This window comes from Triturus cristatus, chromosome 2_2, assembly GCF_964204655.1.
Source record: "Triturus cristatus chromosome 2_2, aTriCri1.1, whole genome shotgun sequence".
Classification (NCBI taxonomy): Eukaryota; Metazoa; Chordata; class Amphibia; order Caudata; family Salamandridae; genus Triturus; species Triturus cristatus.
In genome coordinates, this window is record NC_140582.1 from 1,139,747,414 (window position 1) to 1,139,764,371 (window position 16,958).

At 44.0% G+C, this 16,958-nt stretch overlaps 1 protein-coding gene across 1 annotated transcript in view; it reads left to right on the forward strand.

Annotated features, from left to right (window-relative positions):
• PTPRA (protein tyrosine phosphatase receptor type A) overlaps window positions 1-16,958 on the forward strand; it is a 991,956-nt gene that overhangs the window by 136,120 nt on the left and 838,878 nt on the right. The gene's annotated exons all lie outside the window — the stretch shown is intronic.

Sequence of the window (16,958 nt, forward strand, 5' to 3'; positions counted from 1 at the left end):
GTGCGCGAAGCGCACCGTGCACGGAACGAACTGCGTTAAGTGGGCGCGCACGCCACGAATGGCGTAAAGTAACTTAGCATTTAAAAAACCGTACAAATTCACTGAAAAAACCATAGGTTTCACACACGTTATAGTTAGGAATTAGCATTTAAAAAACCTTGCAAATTCACTGAAAAAACCATAGGTTTCACACATGTTATAGTTAGCTGGACATTTTACTGATAAAAAACCAATGAAATTCCCCCGTTATAGTTACTGTAGGCAACTATAACTCACGCGACCGTAATCCTCTGCTGATGACATATGTGTCTTTATGAAAAAAAAATATTTGTAATATATGTATAGCTAAAATTTAATGGAAGAAGACATGGGCAAATAAGTGTCTAAATACAGTATTAGCATCAGCAGAGGATTGCGGTCGCGTGAGTTATAGTTGCCTGCACTAACTATAACGGGGGAATTTCATTGGTTTTTTATCAGTAAAATGTCCAGCTAACTATAACGTGTGTGAAACCTATGGTTTTTTCAGTGAATTTGTACGGTTTTTTAAATGCTAAGTTACTTTACGCCATTCGTGGCGTGCGCGCCCACTTAACGCAGTTCGTTCCGTGCGCGCACGATGCGCTTCGCGCACCGTGCGCGCACAGTGAGCACGCGGTGCGCTTCGCGCACCGCGCGCCCACTTTACGCAGTTAGTGCCGTGCACGCACGGTGGGCACGCGGTGCGATGGCAAAGCAAGAAAGCACGTCAACAAATCTGTTTCTGCTTTCCTCCGTGACTATGGTATGGGTGCCATTTACCACAACAACTTGCGTTATGACATGCAAGACATTTATAGAGGAGATGGTGTGCACTTCAATGATGAAGGGAACAGAGTCTTCCTCTTGAACCTTAGACTCTGCATCGGTACTTACTTGTAGGTACCACTAAAAAATCATTTCATAAACACAACGGCTCTTTTTAGAGCCCCCTAATATCTAAACACTTAAATCTGATTTTCATTTTTTTTTTTTTTTTTTTTCTACCGTACGCTTACCGTAAGCTTACCGTACGCGTACCCCGTGATTTTTTTAAAAATCAATAAATGTTTTCTTTGTACTTTACAGTCCTTCTTTGACCCCCTCACAAATGTAAGGGGGTCTGTAACTCTCCTCATTGCCCCCTTTTCTTGTTTTCACTCTTTTTTTTCTGAGTGAAATACACAAAATGGCGGCCGCCGCTTCCTGGTTTCGGCCGATTCGAATGTTTACTAAGATCTAAGAGCCAATCAGAATCGCGCTCGCGCACGCCACCGTACGCTTACGGTAAGCGTACGGTAAGCGTACCGTAAGCGGGCTCAGATATATATATTGATTTAAAGGCTATTTTCTCAGAATCTACTGAACAGATTTACACCAAACCTACAAAAGGCACTTCCTTGACCTAGGGACTACCTCTCTGCCAAATTTCGAGTAATTCTGTTCAGCCGTTCGGGCTGTAGCTCGTTCTAAAGGTCCTATGGAAAAATGCATGGGGAAAACGCGTTTTGGGACCCCCCTTTTATCTCAGCCCCCGCTTGACGAATCCCCCCGAGACTTTCAGGGTAGGAGCGGAGCGTAGCGCCCCACCTATTTTGAGAAATTCGCGAGGATTCATCGACCGGCGCCAAAGTTATTCAAAATAGAATGTTGAGGTTTTCCTATGGAAAAGGGGTCCTAACTATAACTACCTACTGGCGACCGCCAGTAGGTAATGTGTATATATATCTTATATATATATATATGTATATATATCTTATATATATATATATATATATGTATATATATATCTTATATATATATATATATGTATATATATATGTGTATATATATCTTGTATTTTATTTATTTTTAATTTTTTTTCTTTTGTTTGCTAAATAAAGCATCCATGCTTTAAGAAACATCTTTCCTTGATTTTGCTTGGAGTGCTCTCCGTTTTACACGTTTTACGTGTTTGGTTGTTTTATATATGTATATATGTATTTATTATTAATAACTCTCTGCTAATCTCTTTATGAGATTAGAAGTCCGGAACATATGCACAAATCAACATTTTACAACAAGTTAAGCACAAATATGGCTGGGGCCCTAGGGGGTTACCAGACCATATACTAAAAAAGAGACTTAAGAATAACGACTTGAGAAGGGACAAGGCCTAGGGCCTTCAGAAGCACTGGGACCTCACTAATCCACCCAGGCCAGGTAGGTAAAGGACCCACGGGAGACTCATTCAGTGTGACAACACAGCCGCGGATCCCAATTGACTTCAATGGAGCAAGTCGTGATTGGAAATTTAGAGTTTAAGGATACTTCGGGAGAGTCTACAAGCAAGTCACTTACAGGGTAAGTAGTTCTAGAGCCAACACCCACAGGAGCACCATAGTGCTGAAGTTACCTCACCCAGGGAAGCCGGGTGTATAGGTGTCTTTTGGTGTCGGGTCATCGCGTTGTTTTCAATGGGAGCCAAAGAAGACTTGCTGCTTGTGAAGACAGGTGAAGTGTCCGGTGGAATCCAAGGCTGGATGCAGAAGGAACAGTGTTCAAAGTCACTTGGCAGTAACCCGGGGCAACGAAGATGGATGCCTACAGTCGTCTGGTGATTTCAGGTGATCACGGGTGTCTTGACTCTTCAGCCACGAGGTCCAGGAGGCGTCGACGACTAGCAGGAGATGGATTCAGCGAGTCCCACGAAGTCTGCAGCTTACTGCGATGTCGGTGACCAGATTGGAGCCAACAGGCCTTGGTAACTGCAAGTCTCGTGGAAAGGATAAAAATGTCAGCGGTGCAGACCATCTAGGTCTGAGGGACTCACCCAGCGAGGGTAAGTCAGGGCAGGCCTGGAGCAACCAGGGGAGCCCTTTGAAACTGTAGAAAAGTCTTCTGGGGACCCACAAGCCAACCGGCAAGGGATCGCGAAGACCCCTCGGGAGGATTCACTCACCAGGAGCCCACGGTCACTCAGGACGAGGTAGGCCTCTGATCTTCGGAGGAAATCCTGCTGGAGGCTTGGACCACACGTGGTCCAATGCACAAGTTCGTAGAACTTCGTGAAGGGGTTGCACTCGAAAATAGTGCCCGGTACCCAGGTATTGCGGTTCCTCGTGGGGTCTACTTGCCTCAGCGTCGCTGGGGACTCCCGATGGCCTTGGAGAAGTCAGGAAATCCACTTCCAGGGCTGCAGGGACTTCGACTCCGGCGGGAGCGGGAAAGTTTGCGACCGTTGATTGTAAGATTGGGTGCCTGCCAAGCAGGGGAGTCACTTCTTGACTCCAAGGGAGATTCTTCCGTCTTCCAGAGGTAGTGGAATGTCGAAGGTCCAGGATTCTTCTTCAGAGCGTCGTCCAGGGATATCTAGTTTGCAATGGCAAGGGTTCCCCAACTTATACTACAAGGAAGGGAGGGACTAGCTCTATGACCCCTCCTATGGGAGGGTCAGGGGAGTGGGTGGCTACACCCACTTCCCTTTGTCCAGTTTCGCGCCAGAGCAGGGGCAGGTAGCCCCTGAGCCGGTTTGAACTGGTGTATGCACAGAGGAGCCTACTGCTCCCCCAGTGTAGGACTTCAAAGCACTCAAGGAGTGCACCCACCCAGCCCCAATACACTAAACCCTGTCTGAGGGGTGGTTACACCTCCCTGTGACAGGATGCCTATTGTTGGGCCTCCTCCACTGCGAATTTCGGTCATCAGCAGCAGGGCAGCCCAGTGTCTGTGACTGGTGGCATCCATTGTGTGATGCCAGGGCTCTTCAGGATTCTACTGTGTTTCCACAGTGGGTACATATCTATCCTCTAGAAGGGTGGGATCATACTCCCACACCAGTTACTGGTGTGGGGGTATGATTCCAAAGCGTTTGACAACAAACACAACATGTTTTGATGCAGCCATTCCAAAGTTAGCATTTACCCCGCGGTTATAATGCACTTAAGAGTATATGGTTTGACTGCATTCACAAACTGGCACAGATTATGGACTCTGAGAGCTGCAGAGAGGCCCTGCTCAGGCAGAGGCACCCCCTCACATGGAAACCAAGCACCCTGCCCTCAGGATTGATAGGGCCTGCCTTAGGGGTGACTGATAGGTTTAAATGTGTGTGCAGGAGAGATATAGTGAACCTATATCTCAGTGAGGAGTGCTAGCACCACCTCACCCAGGCTGCAGTAGCAGGCCTGTGGTGTCAGATTTAGTCTGCTTCCCAGGGGTGGCATAATACATGCTTCAGCCCCTGGTAGGCCTGTGAAGTACCTATGCCCTTGTTACCCAAGGTACCATATACTAGGGGCTCATAAGGTACCACAGTATCCAATCACTAGTGCATTTAATATGCACTCCATGTTTAGAGAGAACAAAGAGACTGGGGCCCTGATTAGCAGGGTCCCAGCCAGACTATAGCCAGAAACCAGTGTTAACATCAGAAAAAAAGTGGGGGCAACATAAGAGGCAGATCCTACTCTCCTACAAGGCCCAAGTCTGTTATGTCCATTCTAAGCTCCAACGCAAATATACTTGTCCAAAACCTGTTCACTCCAGATCATAGGTACATAATATAACCAAAAGGAGTTTGGTAAGTTCATCTCATTAATGGATGTTCTGTCTAATATACACAAGATCCTTCCTCAATCAGGTTTCAATTTCCAAAGGGCTCAAAGAGTTAACAAACGTCATCGCAACCACCTGTGCAAACCCACAAGTTATCTTTGTTAGGCACCCTTAAGCAAGCAGGAAATAAGATTGAAGCTGATGCCGCCCTTCTTGCTATATCCTTCCATAAATCCTTCATTATGTCTTACAGGTTGTCATGGATCCAAGGTCACAAATGCCATCCCAGTGCTGTTTGTAGACAACCTATTACAACAAACAAATGATGGACGGAATGCTGACAATGCATACATTCTCCCCCAGTCAAGAGATCTGGGTTAAATCCATCGTTCTTTTGCCCACTACACCACCCCAGTTTAGACATGGCCATATGCAAATCAGTCTTGACCCTGTGCCTCATGGGAACAGTCCAGCCCGAACTGCCAAGCCATGTCTTCCCTGGACCGGAATCAAGCATCCTAGGACCGGTTTCTGGCTATCAGCCGTCATCAGCCAGGATAGCTTGACTCCAGTGGCGTAGTGAGCACGGGTCCCACGTCTGGGAATACCCATCCCACTTAGGGCGAAAAGCGTTACAACAAACAAATGATGGACGGAATGCTGACAATGCATACATTCTCCCCCAGTCAAGAGATCTGGGTTAAATCCATCGTTCTTTTGCCCACTACACCACCCCAGTTTAGACATGGCCATATGCAAATCAGTCTTGACCCTGTGCCTCATGGGAACAGTCCAGCCCGAACTGCCAAGCCATGTCTTCCCTGGACCGGAATCAAGCATCCTAGGACCGGTTTCTGGCTATCAGCCGTCATCAGCCAGGATAGCTTGACTCCAGTGGCGTAGTGAGCACGGGTCTGTAGACAACCTAGCACTCTTGGTCCTCAGACTTAACCCCTCTTCACTGTGAAGCATTCCTCTTGTAAGCAAGCTGGACATTTGCTGAAAAAAGGTGTGTTATCAGCAAATAGACATTCCAGAAGGCTTATGGTGTTCGAATGCTGTAGATTTTCTAAGAACTCAACCTGGTCTTTTAGAGAAAAACTGGAGGTGTGTTCAGAGGTCTGTGACTTGGCGTATTTGGATGAGTTCCTCTCCAGTTGTTGCACTGCCTGTTCCATTTTTCAACACTGTCCAGTTGCAGCAACTTTCTTTTCTCTTCCAGGGGATACTAATTAATCGTCAGAGTGTCCTGGCGCTTCAAGAAGACCTTCTCTACACCCTAACCGATGACCCCAACCCCCTCCCCCCTGCTACAGACTCGACCGAAGCTGCTAAGAGAGGCCACTGAAGGGTGATTGTTCATTGACTGAATAGCTAGGTTTTCAGAAGTTTCCTGAATGTGGCTAGGTCCAACACCGATCTCAGTGACACAGGGAGCACATTCCAGGCCTGTGCCCCCAAGAACCTTAAAGGAATGCCACACGACCGGGCATAAAATATTCTCGGGACCGAAGCCAGGTTCAGGGAGGAAGATCTCGGAGATCTAGATGGAATATACTGTGTAACTCTCCTACTGAGGTATCTCGCGCCACTTCTGTGGAAGGCCTTAAAGAATAGCACCAGGGCCTTGAACTTGATCCTTTTCTTTTTTTTTTTTTTTTTTTTAACTGGAAGCAAGTGAAGGGCTCTAAGATGGGTGTTCATATGAGTCCTAGGTTTCAGCATGAGAATCGCTCTAGCCGCTGCAATTTGGACCATCTGCATGCGTTTGAGCAGATAGTCTGGAAGGCCCAGGTATAGGACATTGACATAGTCCAATCCGAAGGTAATTAGTGCCTGGACCATGGTTTTCCTGCAGTCCAAGTGAAAGAGTGGGAGGAATTTCCTCAGCATTCTTAGGAGGCCAAAGCAAATTCCCACCACTGATTGGACTTGGGGTCTCCTGGATAAAGAGTTATCTAGCATAATGCCCAGGTTTTTTGTACTGTTTATTGTGCAGAGAGAGGGGGTGACATATCTTCCTGCCATCAAAGTCTCCATTCATCCGTAGGAGGGGAACCAAAGAAAATTATTTCAGACTCTTCTGGGTTGCATTTCAGCTGGTTGGTCCTTAACCAATTCATGTCATGTGTGTATGTACGTGCGTGTATGTATGTACTTATGTGTGTGTGTGTGTGAATGTATGTACGTGTTTGTGTGTGTTTATATTCACTGAAAAAACCATAGGTTTCAGGCGCGTTATAGTTAGCTGGACTTTTCACTCGTACAAAACCATTGAAATTCCCCCGTTATGGTTAGTTCAGCCAACTATAACTCGCGCGCCCGCAATGCACTGCTGATGACGTCACATATTACATCACTCATGACATGGTCAGTGACATCCCTCATGACATCACTGATGACATCATCTAGTGAATGTGTGCTTTTCTGAAAATTACATATGTTTTATATATGTATATCTCAAGGTCGATGGAAGAATAAATGGTTATATAAGTGTCTAAATGGATGATTTGTTTTTGAAAAATTGTTTGTATAACTGACTAAGTGTATCATAGTGAATACATGGCTTAGTGAGTAATGTTTAAATATGTAAATATCTGTATCAGTTTCTCACTTTGTGTGTAAGTGGCTGCAAGGGTTGGTGAGTAGCTACATGAGTGTCTATATAGGTTATTAGTTGGTTTTTTAAGTATCCGTATGAGTGTCTGTATGGTTCTGTGGGGGGTATTACGTAGTACATAGGTACATGAATGAGTGACTCACTGTTAGTATGTGTTGAAGACAGCATGTGTGCAGGACTGTATGGGTGGATGAGTGTGTGCATGGGTGTGTTAGAGAATGACTGTCTCAATAGTGTCTTTATGAGTAACTACATATGTTTTAAACTAGTATATGTGACTATTGGTGTATATGAGAGTGAGAGATTGAAAGAGTTCCTGTATGAATAAGTATGTGTTTCTATAAGTGATTGTTTAAAAGACTAAGTATGTGCAAGTTTCTGTAGAAGTAAGTGTGGTGATGTGTGTATAACTGTATATGCAAGTAAATGGATGTTTGATTCTTTATTAGCATGAGTGACTATGTGTGTGAGTAACTATGGATGAGTGGCATTGTGTAACAGGATGTATAGGTGTATGAGTACATATGATGAGTGAGTACATGTATGAGTGACTGTATAGGACTGTTGGTGAATGAGTGGATGTGTATGTGGATCTTAGAATTACTGAATAGGTTGTTGTAACTGGTATTGGTATGTCCATTGTTTTGAAAATTTTAGATTCTATTGTTGAATGTATGTATCAAAGGTTATATTAGGGGGAGAGGAGGTCTGCCACTCTATCACAAGGATGATGTTATCAGTGATGTCACTGACCATGTCATGAGTGATGTAATATGTGACGTCATCAGCAGTGCATTGCGGGCGCGCGAGTTATAGTTAGCTGAACTAACTATAACGGGGAAATTTCAATGGTTTTGTACGAGTGAAAAGTCCAGCTAACTATAACGCCCCTGAAACCTATGTTTTTTTTCAGTGAATTTCTAAGGTTTTTTAAATGCTAATTTATAACTATGCTTACAGAGATAGGACATGTGAAGAAAGAAGACAAAACGCACAGAAAGGAAAAAAAAGAAATGCAGAAAGAAGCAACAGAAGTCCTCAAAGACGAAGAAAAGTGCAGGAAGAAGGGTAACGTGCAGACAGAACAAACCGAAGAGCAGAAAGAAGCCTTGTTGCAAAATCATCCTGCACCCTCAGCTTTTTCAGACGGATACTGGTGGTAACGGAGTCTGACTAACCAGTCCTAGAGCCAGTGCTATGTTACAAGACACTCAGAATACAGTGAAAACACCTACATACACTAGGGAACACTATGCGTTGGGGTCCCCCTGTGATTAGCATGACCTCGTCTGTAACCCCCTAGTATATAATAGGGCAGGGGATTAAAACTACCTCTTAAAATGCGCCACAGGGCGTTTTTGCACACGTCACCTCAGGCCCCGTCCCCTCCCTTCACCACTGTGTAAACGCGCCCTGTGGCCGTTCTAAGTTGAGAGATTAAGTCCCCTTGAATCCTAAGGGGCCCTAGGGTCAAACTAGCCCACTAGGTTCCTCCAGTAAGCGCCACAGAGCTGCGTTGCATAGAGGTGTAAAAAGGGGCGTGGCCTCAGATCACCTGTCTGCAACGCAGCTCCCTGGTGCTTACTGGAGATACCTGTTGGACTAGTTGGCCCTCAGGGACCCTCCGTATTGAAGGGGAATTAATTCCCCAACTTACAACTGGCCAGGGGGTGCGTTTGCAGAGTGCTGCAAGGAGGGGGTGTGGCCTCCGGGGGCGATGCCGGTCTTTTATTATTATTTTTTTTTTTAAGAAGGAGGGCTGTGTGGCCCCCCTTCTTTTTCTAATTTATTGGCCTTGGGAACCCCATCCCCCCCAGGGCCTGCACCCTAATTTTTTTTGTTGGAAAAAAAAAAAATGTGGCCCTCCCAAGGCCTTAATCGACCCCGGGGACCCCAACCCCTGGATCATGGTTTTTTTTTTTTTTTTTTTTTTTATATTTCTTTAGGAAGGGGGCTGCGTTGCTCCCCTGCTCAGGCCACTTATGGTCCCGGGGACCCCATCCCCAGGGACTGGCATTTGTTTTTTATTATTTAAAAAAAATATACATTTATAGAAACATCTAGGACATGCTGGACATGCATGATGATTTGCGTGATATTCATTAAAAGGCAACTATGCATACAATGAATCCACGTGGAATGTATTTACACCGCTAGTGAAGCTCTGACGTGTCTGACGCCCTACCATGCCTAATCCCGGCGCCCTTGCCGGTGGGTGCTCTTCATGTAGACACCCTTGTCGTTTATTTATACAAACATGGGTAGCTATTGACAGGCACATTTAATACACACGCACACCAAGCCATTCAAAGGGGATTCGACAAAAATTCGACCAAACTATGCAGGAAACCCCCTCACGGTTAATAAAACACACATCCACTGACGGATGTGTAATACTTTTTATTTTACTCTCTGGAAAGGAGACGAAACTCACTTGAGAGTCACAGCGTGCTCCTGGCTGAGCCCAATGCTGTGTTACACCCACCAGTGCCCGCCGAGTGCCACACACCCCTGTGCTGTATTCCACCAGCTAGTGAGTATGCTATGACACTCTCTAGCCCATGTGCACTGTAACACCACCCCGTGAATGTCATGCCACACTTGCCTTCGCATGGGTTATATTGCCCCATCTAACGTGCCTTCCTCGATGCTTATGTTATAACGCACAGCGCTATGCCATACATATTACAATCTGGGATCCATATCTTTGTCACAGTGCATATGCAACGTTACACTCCCCAGCACACATTTTATATTACAACTTTAGAGACTAGTTAGGTTACACAACACTGCCCTGTGCATATTACACTCCAAGGCGCATATCGCATAGCACGCGCTAGTGCCTGTGCTATCTCGCGCTCTCCAATGAATCTGTCATTGCGCACAATGTATTGCATATTATATTTCACGCCCCGGTTAATCTTATCACACTTTTTGGTGCATAGTTTATACCGTATACTAAATCTAGTTTTCATTTTCAATCGTGCTCTCAGTACTATGTTCTATATAACACTGCATCCACCTACCCTTTTCACGGGCATTACATTTTGCGATGGGGGGTGGAGGGTCAGGGGGTGTTTCTGCCGAGTGAGCCCGGAGTCAGTCGCAAACGTCCTCTTCTTCCTGAATAAAAGTGAGATTATGCTGCATACTTTAAGTAGTTCGCACAGACACACATTTTAAAAACAATAAAGTTCCTAATACCCACCTTCTCTGACCAGTTAGCTTGCTGCCCCATGCACCTCCTCCCTATCCTCTGTTGTGTGAATCCATGGACTAGCCTCCTCCCTCCTGCCATGCATGGTCTGATGTGCTGCCACTGCCCTCCATTTAGCATGATGTACCAGTCCACTCCTCCTGCCCTCCATTGCCCAATTCTATGGCCCATCATTGACCTCCTGCTTAGTCTCTGTGCTTAGCTTGCTGCCCCTATTCTCCTTCCCCCTGCCCTCCGATGTCTTTGTGCATGTCCCTGCTCCATCCTTTTTGCCCACCATGTTCCCAGAACCTGCCACTCCTATCTACTCTGTGTGTTCTGTTGATCTGCCACTCCCCTCCCACCTGCCTAGCATTGTCAGATGACTGTAACCTGTCCCTGCCACCTCCACCCTGCCTGTCCACATGCCATGCCCCTATCCCCTTCCTCCTGTCCTCCATGGTCCATTTTACTGACACACCCTTCTGCCTTCCCTGGTCTGTTGTACTGCAACTGCTCCTCCTGCCTGCCCCGCGCGGTCTGTTGTGAGACCCCTTCCCCTGAACTCTCTTGTCTGTGCCCAGGTCCTGACCCTCCCTTCTATCCTCCATGGTCCTTTGTGCATGCCCCTGCACCCTCTTTCTTGCCCATCATAGCCATTGTGCTGCCACTAACCCTCCCGCTTGCCATGCATGGTCTTCTGTGCTGCCATGCCCCCTCCCACCTTCCCTGTGTGATCAGCTAGCTGCCCCTGACCCCCTCCCACCTTCCCTCCATGGTCTGTGTGTATGCCACCATAGTCTCATTGTTGCTCTCCATGGTGTGTCTTGTTTCTCGTGCCCATCCGGCCTGACCTCCATGGTCATCTCTCTGCTCCTGCCCTGCCCCTTGCCCCCAGCCCTCTGTTTCCATGTGCAGACCCCTATTTCCTCCCTCCTGGCTTGTCTGTTCCATTGTAATGCCCCTGATCCGTCCCTCCTGCCCTTTATGGTCTGTTATGCTTCAGCTTTTTCTCCTCTCTGTCCATTATGGTCAGCTAGCTACCATTGCCTCTTCCCCTCTGTTCTCTGTTGTCCATGTGCATGGTCCTGTCCCCTCCCTATTGCTTTCTATGTATTGTTGTGCTGCACTCTTGTCCCGCATGGCCTGTGTGGTGTATTGTGCTGCTGCAAACCCTGATGCCTGCCCTGTAGGGTCAGTTTGGTGCACCTCTCCATGTCCCTCCTGTCCTCTGTTATCCGAGTCCATGTCCCTACCCCAATTCCTCCTGCCCATCATGATCCAATGTACCATACTTGCCAACAAACTTGGTAAGAGGGAGATTTTGAAAAAACCCGGGGGTATTGATTTTCCCCTTTGAGTTACATTGAAAAAGAGGAGATTGTAGACAGACAGATCAAATAAAGCCCATTTGAGCTTAAAAACATTGGACGTTTCCTGGCTGAAACGGGTCTGTTGGCATGTATGGTTGTACTACCATTGCCTCTTCCTTCTGCTCACAATGGTCTATTATATTGCCACAGCCTCTCTTGCCAGTCCTGTATTGTTGGTTTGTTGCCCTTGCCCCCCTTTCCACTGCCCTCCATAGTCTGTTGTGCTGTCACTGCCCTTCCTGCCTGCCTAGTGTGGTCAAATTGTTGCCTCTGCACTCTCCTACCTGCCTTCAATTTTCAGAGTCCGTGCCCCTGGCCTCTGCCTCTCAACAGTATCCCAATGAACAACTAGATTGCTAACATTCTATATTTATTACAAAAGTGTGGAATGCCTGACGTCATCTTGATGTAATCAAAACTGTAATGCCTAGAGCATTTCCTTTAGAAATTACAAATATGAGAGGGTCTTATTTGCATCAAAATTATGGTTAGTGCTCTTAAAAACTAAAATAAGGACATATTTTCTGAGTTTTCAAATAGTGACAAAGAACTTTTAAATTATTTGTAATCTTTGTTTTTTTGATCCAGTTGACCACTTGATTAAATGTTGCACCTAGGGGAGAGGATGTGGTGTTACTTCCAGAGCTGCAGACTTTGCAACTGGGGAACCTGGTTGGAGTTTATGCTTCAGCTCAACATTCTGTGATTGTGGTCAAATCACTTAATCTCCCCATGTCTACAACCAAAATGAATTTGATCTTGTGTGATGTAACCAATGCTCATGTAAAGCACTCCAATACCGGACAAGTCTGCACTATATAACACTGCAAAAACACAAAATAATAAGTGTTTTGCACACTTCTGTCATTGGGCTACATGTGGGCTACATCTGGGTGATATTTGTGCTACATTTGGGCTCTTTTGTCTCTGGTGGCCATTTTGGGAGATTTATTTGTTATGAAGTTTCCTAATTTCCTCATTTACTGCAGTCTCCTCAGTAGGAAATGCTTTCAGTTTTTTATTTTGGTTCCATCAAGAAGGCATTCAGATGTGTCACACATTTGCCATAAATTCTGAATGTTAGCGCTCTAGTTGCTCATTAGATCACTGTAGTAAAACTACTGCTCACCAGGGAAGTCTGCTGCTGGTATTCAAAGTGCATGTTTAAGTCTGCATGTCAGAATTTTTTTATGAAATAGAAGAGGATTTGAGAAGTCAAAATGTGCCCTAATTTTTCTTTCTGCAGCACGAATCATAATTTCTATGGCTAAATGAACCCCCTCATTTTGTTCCTTTTGTAAATTAAATGTTTTAAGTGTTACCACTTTATTCCAATCAAGATGGCTTCAGGTGTGCAACACGTTTGTCATAAGTAGGACTCTTGGCGCTCTAGTTGTCCTTTAGAACACTCTGGGACGCTGCAGTAGAACACAAAGGAATCAACTGACAGTCTCTGCCCTTGTTGGATGTACATGTTTTACTGAGAATGTCAGACTTCATTCTCACATGACATTCTCACATGACTGAGAAAGATAATGTGAATTTACAGAAAATATGCTCTCAGTTTAGCTTATAGATCACCTTCCAAACCTCTGTGGGGAAAAGCATGAGAAAATAGTTTTCTCTCAAACATGATTCATGATATCACAGCAGAAGGCTTTTTCACATGGTAAAATGACCTTAGAACACACCACAATTCCTAAAATGAGTATGGTACCATCAACAAATGAGTTATAATGTAACTAAAGTCTTAAAACCTTCTTTTAACTGCAATGCTTTTTAATGAGGTGCTATCATGTATATTGGTCCCATGATGGCTGCCAACACTTCTTGGATGAAGTACTGACAGCCAATCAGATCTCACGATGAGATGTGTGGTTAGGCTCTGCCCAGATATATATATCTTTTTAACTCTAATTTTCTCAGGAACTGCTGAACGGATTTACACCATTTAAGCAAAAGGCATGAGTCTGAACTGAGGACTACCTCTTTGCCAAATTTGGTGTAATTCCGTTCAGCAGTTTGGGCTGTAGCTGCGTCAGCAGGTCCTATGGGAAGGGAAAATGCATGGGGAAAATGCGTTTTGGGACCCCCCTTTTTTCTCGGCCCCCGCTTGACGAATCACCGTGAAATTTTCAGGATAGGAGCGGACCGGAGCTGGCCAAAAGTTTGGAAAATTTCGTGAAGATTCGTCAATTGGCGCCAACGTTATTCCAAATGGATTTCCTATGGAAAATAGGTCCTAACTAGAACTGGCGACTGCCAGTAGGTAATATATAAATATATATATATATCTATATCTATATATATATCTATATCTATATATATATATATATATATATATATATCTATCTATCTATCTACTGGCGGTTGCCAATAGATAGTTATAGTTAGGATCGTGTTTCCATAGGAAATCTCAAAATTCTATTTTGAATAACTCAGGCGCCGGTTGACGAATCCTCGCGAAATTTTCAAAACAAATGGGGCGCTTCGCTCAGCTCCTACCCTGAAAGTCTCGGGGTGATTCGTCAAGCGGGGGCCGAGAAAAAAGGTGCGCGCACGGTGAAAAACCTTGGGGGAAAAAATAAATTAATAAATACATAACTTAGCATTTAAAAAAAAACGTACAAATGCACTTAAAAAACCATAGGTTTCACACAGGGTATAGTTAGGTGGATATTTCACTCGTAAAAAACCACTGAAATTCCCCCGTTATAGTTAGTTCAGATAACTATAACTCGCGCGACCGCCACTCTATCACAAGGATGATGTCATGAGTGATGCCACTGACCGATTCATGAGTGATGTAATATGTGACGTCATGAGCAGTGGATTGCGGACGTGCGAGTTATAGTTATCTTAACTAACTATATCGCGGGAATTTCATTGGTTTTTTACGAGTGAAATATCCACCTAACTATAACCTGTGTGAAACCTATGGTTTTTTAAGTGAATATATCTATATATATATATATATATATATAATGTTTGTGTATATATGTGTGTGTATATTCACTGAAAAAACCATAGGTTTCCGAGACGTTATAGTTGGTTCTGCTAACTATAACTCGCGCGCCCACAATGCACTGCTGATGATGTTACATATTGCATCATTGATAACATGGTCAGTGACATCACTGATGACATCATCCAGTGAATGTGGTTTAGTTTGAAATTTAAATATGTAATATATATATCTACTGGCGGTCGCCAGTAGATAGTTATAGTTAAGACCGTGTTTCCATAGGAAATCTGAAAATTCTATTTTGAATAAGTTTGGCGCCGGTTGACGAATCCTCGCGAAATTTTCAAAACTAATGGGACGCTCCGCTCAGCTCCTACCCTGAAAGTCTTGGGGTGATTCGTCAAGCGGGGGCTGAGAAAAAAGGGGGGTCTCAAAACGCGTTTTCCCCACGCATTTTCCCATAGGACCTTTAGTCGAAGGTACAGCCCGAACGGCTGAACATAATTACTTGAAATTTGGCAAAGAGGTAGTCCTCAGGTCAGGCATGTGCCTTGTGCATATATGGTGTCAATCTGTTCAGTAGTTCCTGAGACAATTGCATTTAAAAGTACATAAATATCTATAGGCGCGCACGGTGCGCGCACCCTAACGTGCGCAATTCTGATTTGTGGTTACATGTCAGTCAACATTCGAATCGGTCAATCAGGAAGTGTCGGCCGCCATTTTGTGTGTTGGGTGTGTGACGGTGAAAAAGAAAGGTGGAGAACGTGAAAAGGGGGCAGGGTAGAGAGTTCCTGACCCCCTAGCCTTTGTCAGGGGGGCCCTGAAGGACCCCGAAGGGTGAAAAAAACATTTTTTTTCCCATAAATTCGCGGGGTGCGCGCACGGTGAAAAACCTTAAAAAGACCCAAAAAAAACATTTTAAACGAGCCATTCCATATTACAGGATACAGTCAATCTATAACTATATACATAGGTAGTTTATTGTAAAAAAAATATAATACATACATAACTTAGCATGGTCATGAGTGATGCCACTGACCATGTCATGAGTGATGTAATATGTGACGTCATGAGCAGTGGATTGCGGGCGCGTGAGTTATAGTTATCTGAACTAACTATAACGGGGGAATTTCATTGGTTTTTTACGAGTGAAATGTCCAGCTAACTATAATCACCATAAAGAACACCTGTGAGCAAGGGCGATAGCCCGAAACGCATTAGGTGACGAGCTCTGAATGTCTCCTGTGCACCTTGCTACAACCTCCAATAAAAGAAGTGCAATACTCTTCGGGTGTGCTTCTCCGTGCAAGGGAGATAGATATATATATATATATATATATATATATATATATATATATATATATATATATATATATATATATATATATATATATATATATATATATATATATATATATATATATTCCTTTCAGTTTCCAACCACATAGATATAACCTATCCCTCAATGTTAGGGAACAACAAATAATCAACTAGAATAAAATCTGTAAATGCGTACTTTCAGCCCACTGGAGGGCATTCAAATTAGTTGGAGATATCTACCCACTAGAGGGTACTATTTTGTGTGATATATATCACTAGTGTCTGAATGCAATAAAATGCAGTACGACAATCATCCTTGCAGTCAATAAATCTGCTTGCAAACATATTAAAATGATGGTGAGAACCGGTTCCACCTTGCGAATAATTAATTTAAGTGAATTCACTATTTAAATTAACTCGAACATTGTTAAAATGAAAACACAATGACAGAGTCAAATTACAACATGTAGGCAGTAACATAAAAGAAATAAAATATATTCTTAAAAACGTTATGACAACAATACACAGCAGGCAGTAGTCCAAAACAAATGTGTACAGTCTCCAACTAAAATAAACATGAAACTGATTTGTAATTTAATCTAAGTGATTATTAAACTGAAGGACCAAGTCAGAATGAAATGTTAATAATATATGGTTGGAAAACTACAAGGTCCAGAATTCCATATTTTGAAATGTTATGACATCAGCAATCACATGACTAATAACGATTGGTTTTATTGGTGAATCTAAACGTGCAATGACAACCGTGATCAAGCTATCGGTGGATAGCGTAACGCGTTGGTTTGTCTTTAGACTGGATACCTGTAAAGAAGAATAAAGAATTTGGATAAATTAAGCAAACAGTGAGTGCGTGCTAATTGGTTTGCTGAAAAGGGAACCTTTGGATGAATCTATGATGGCATAGCT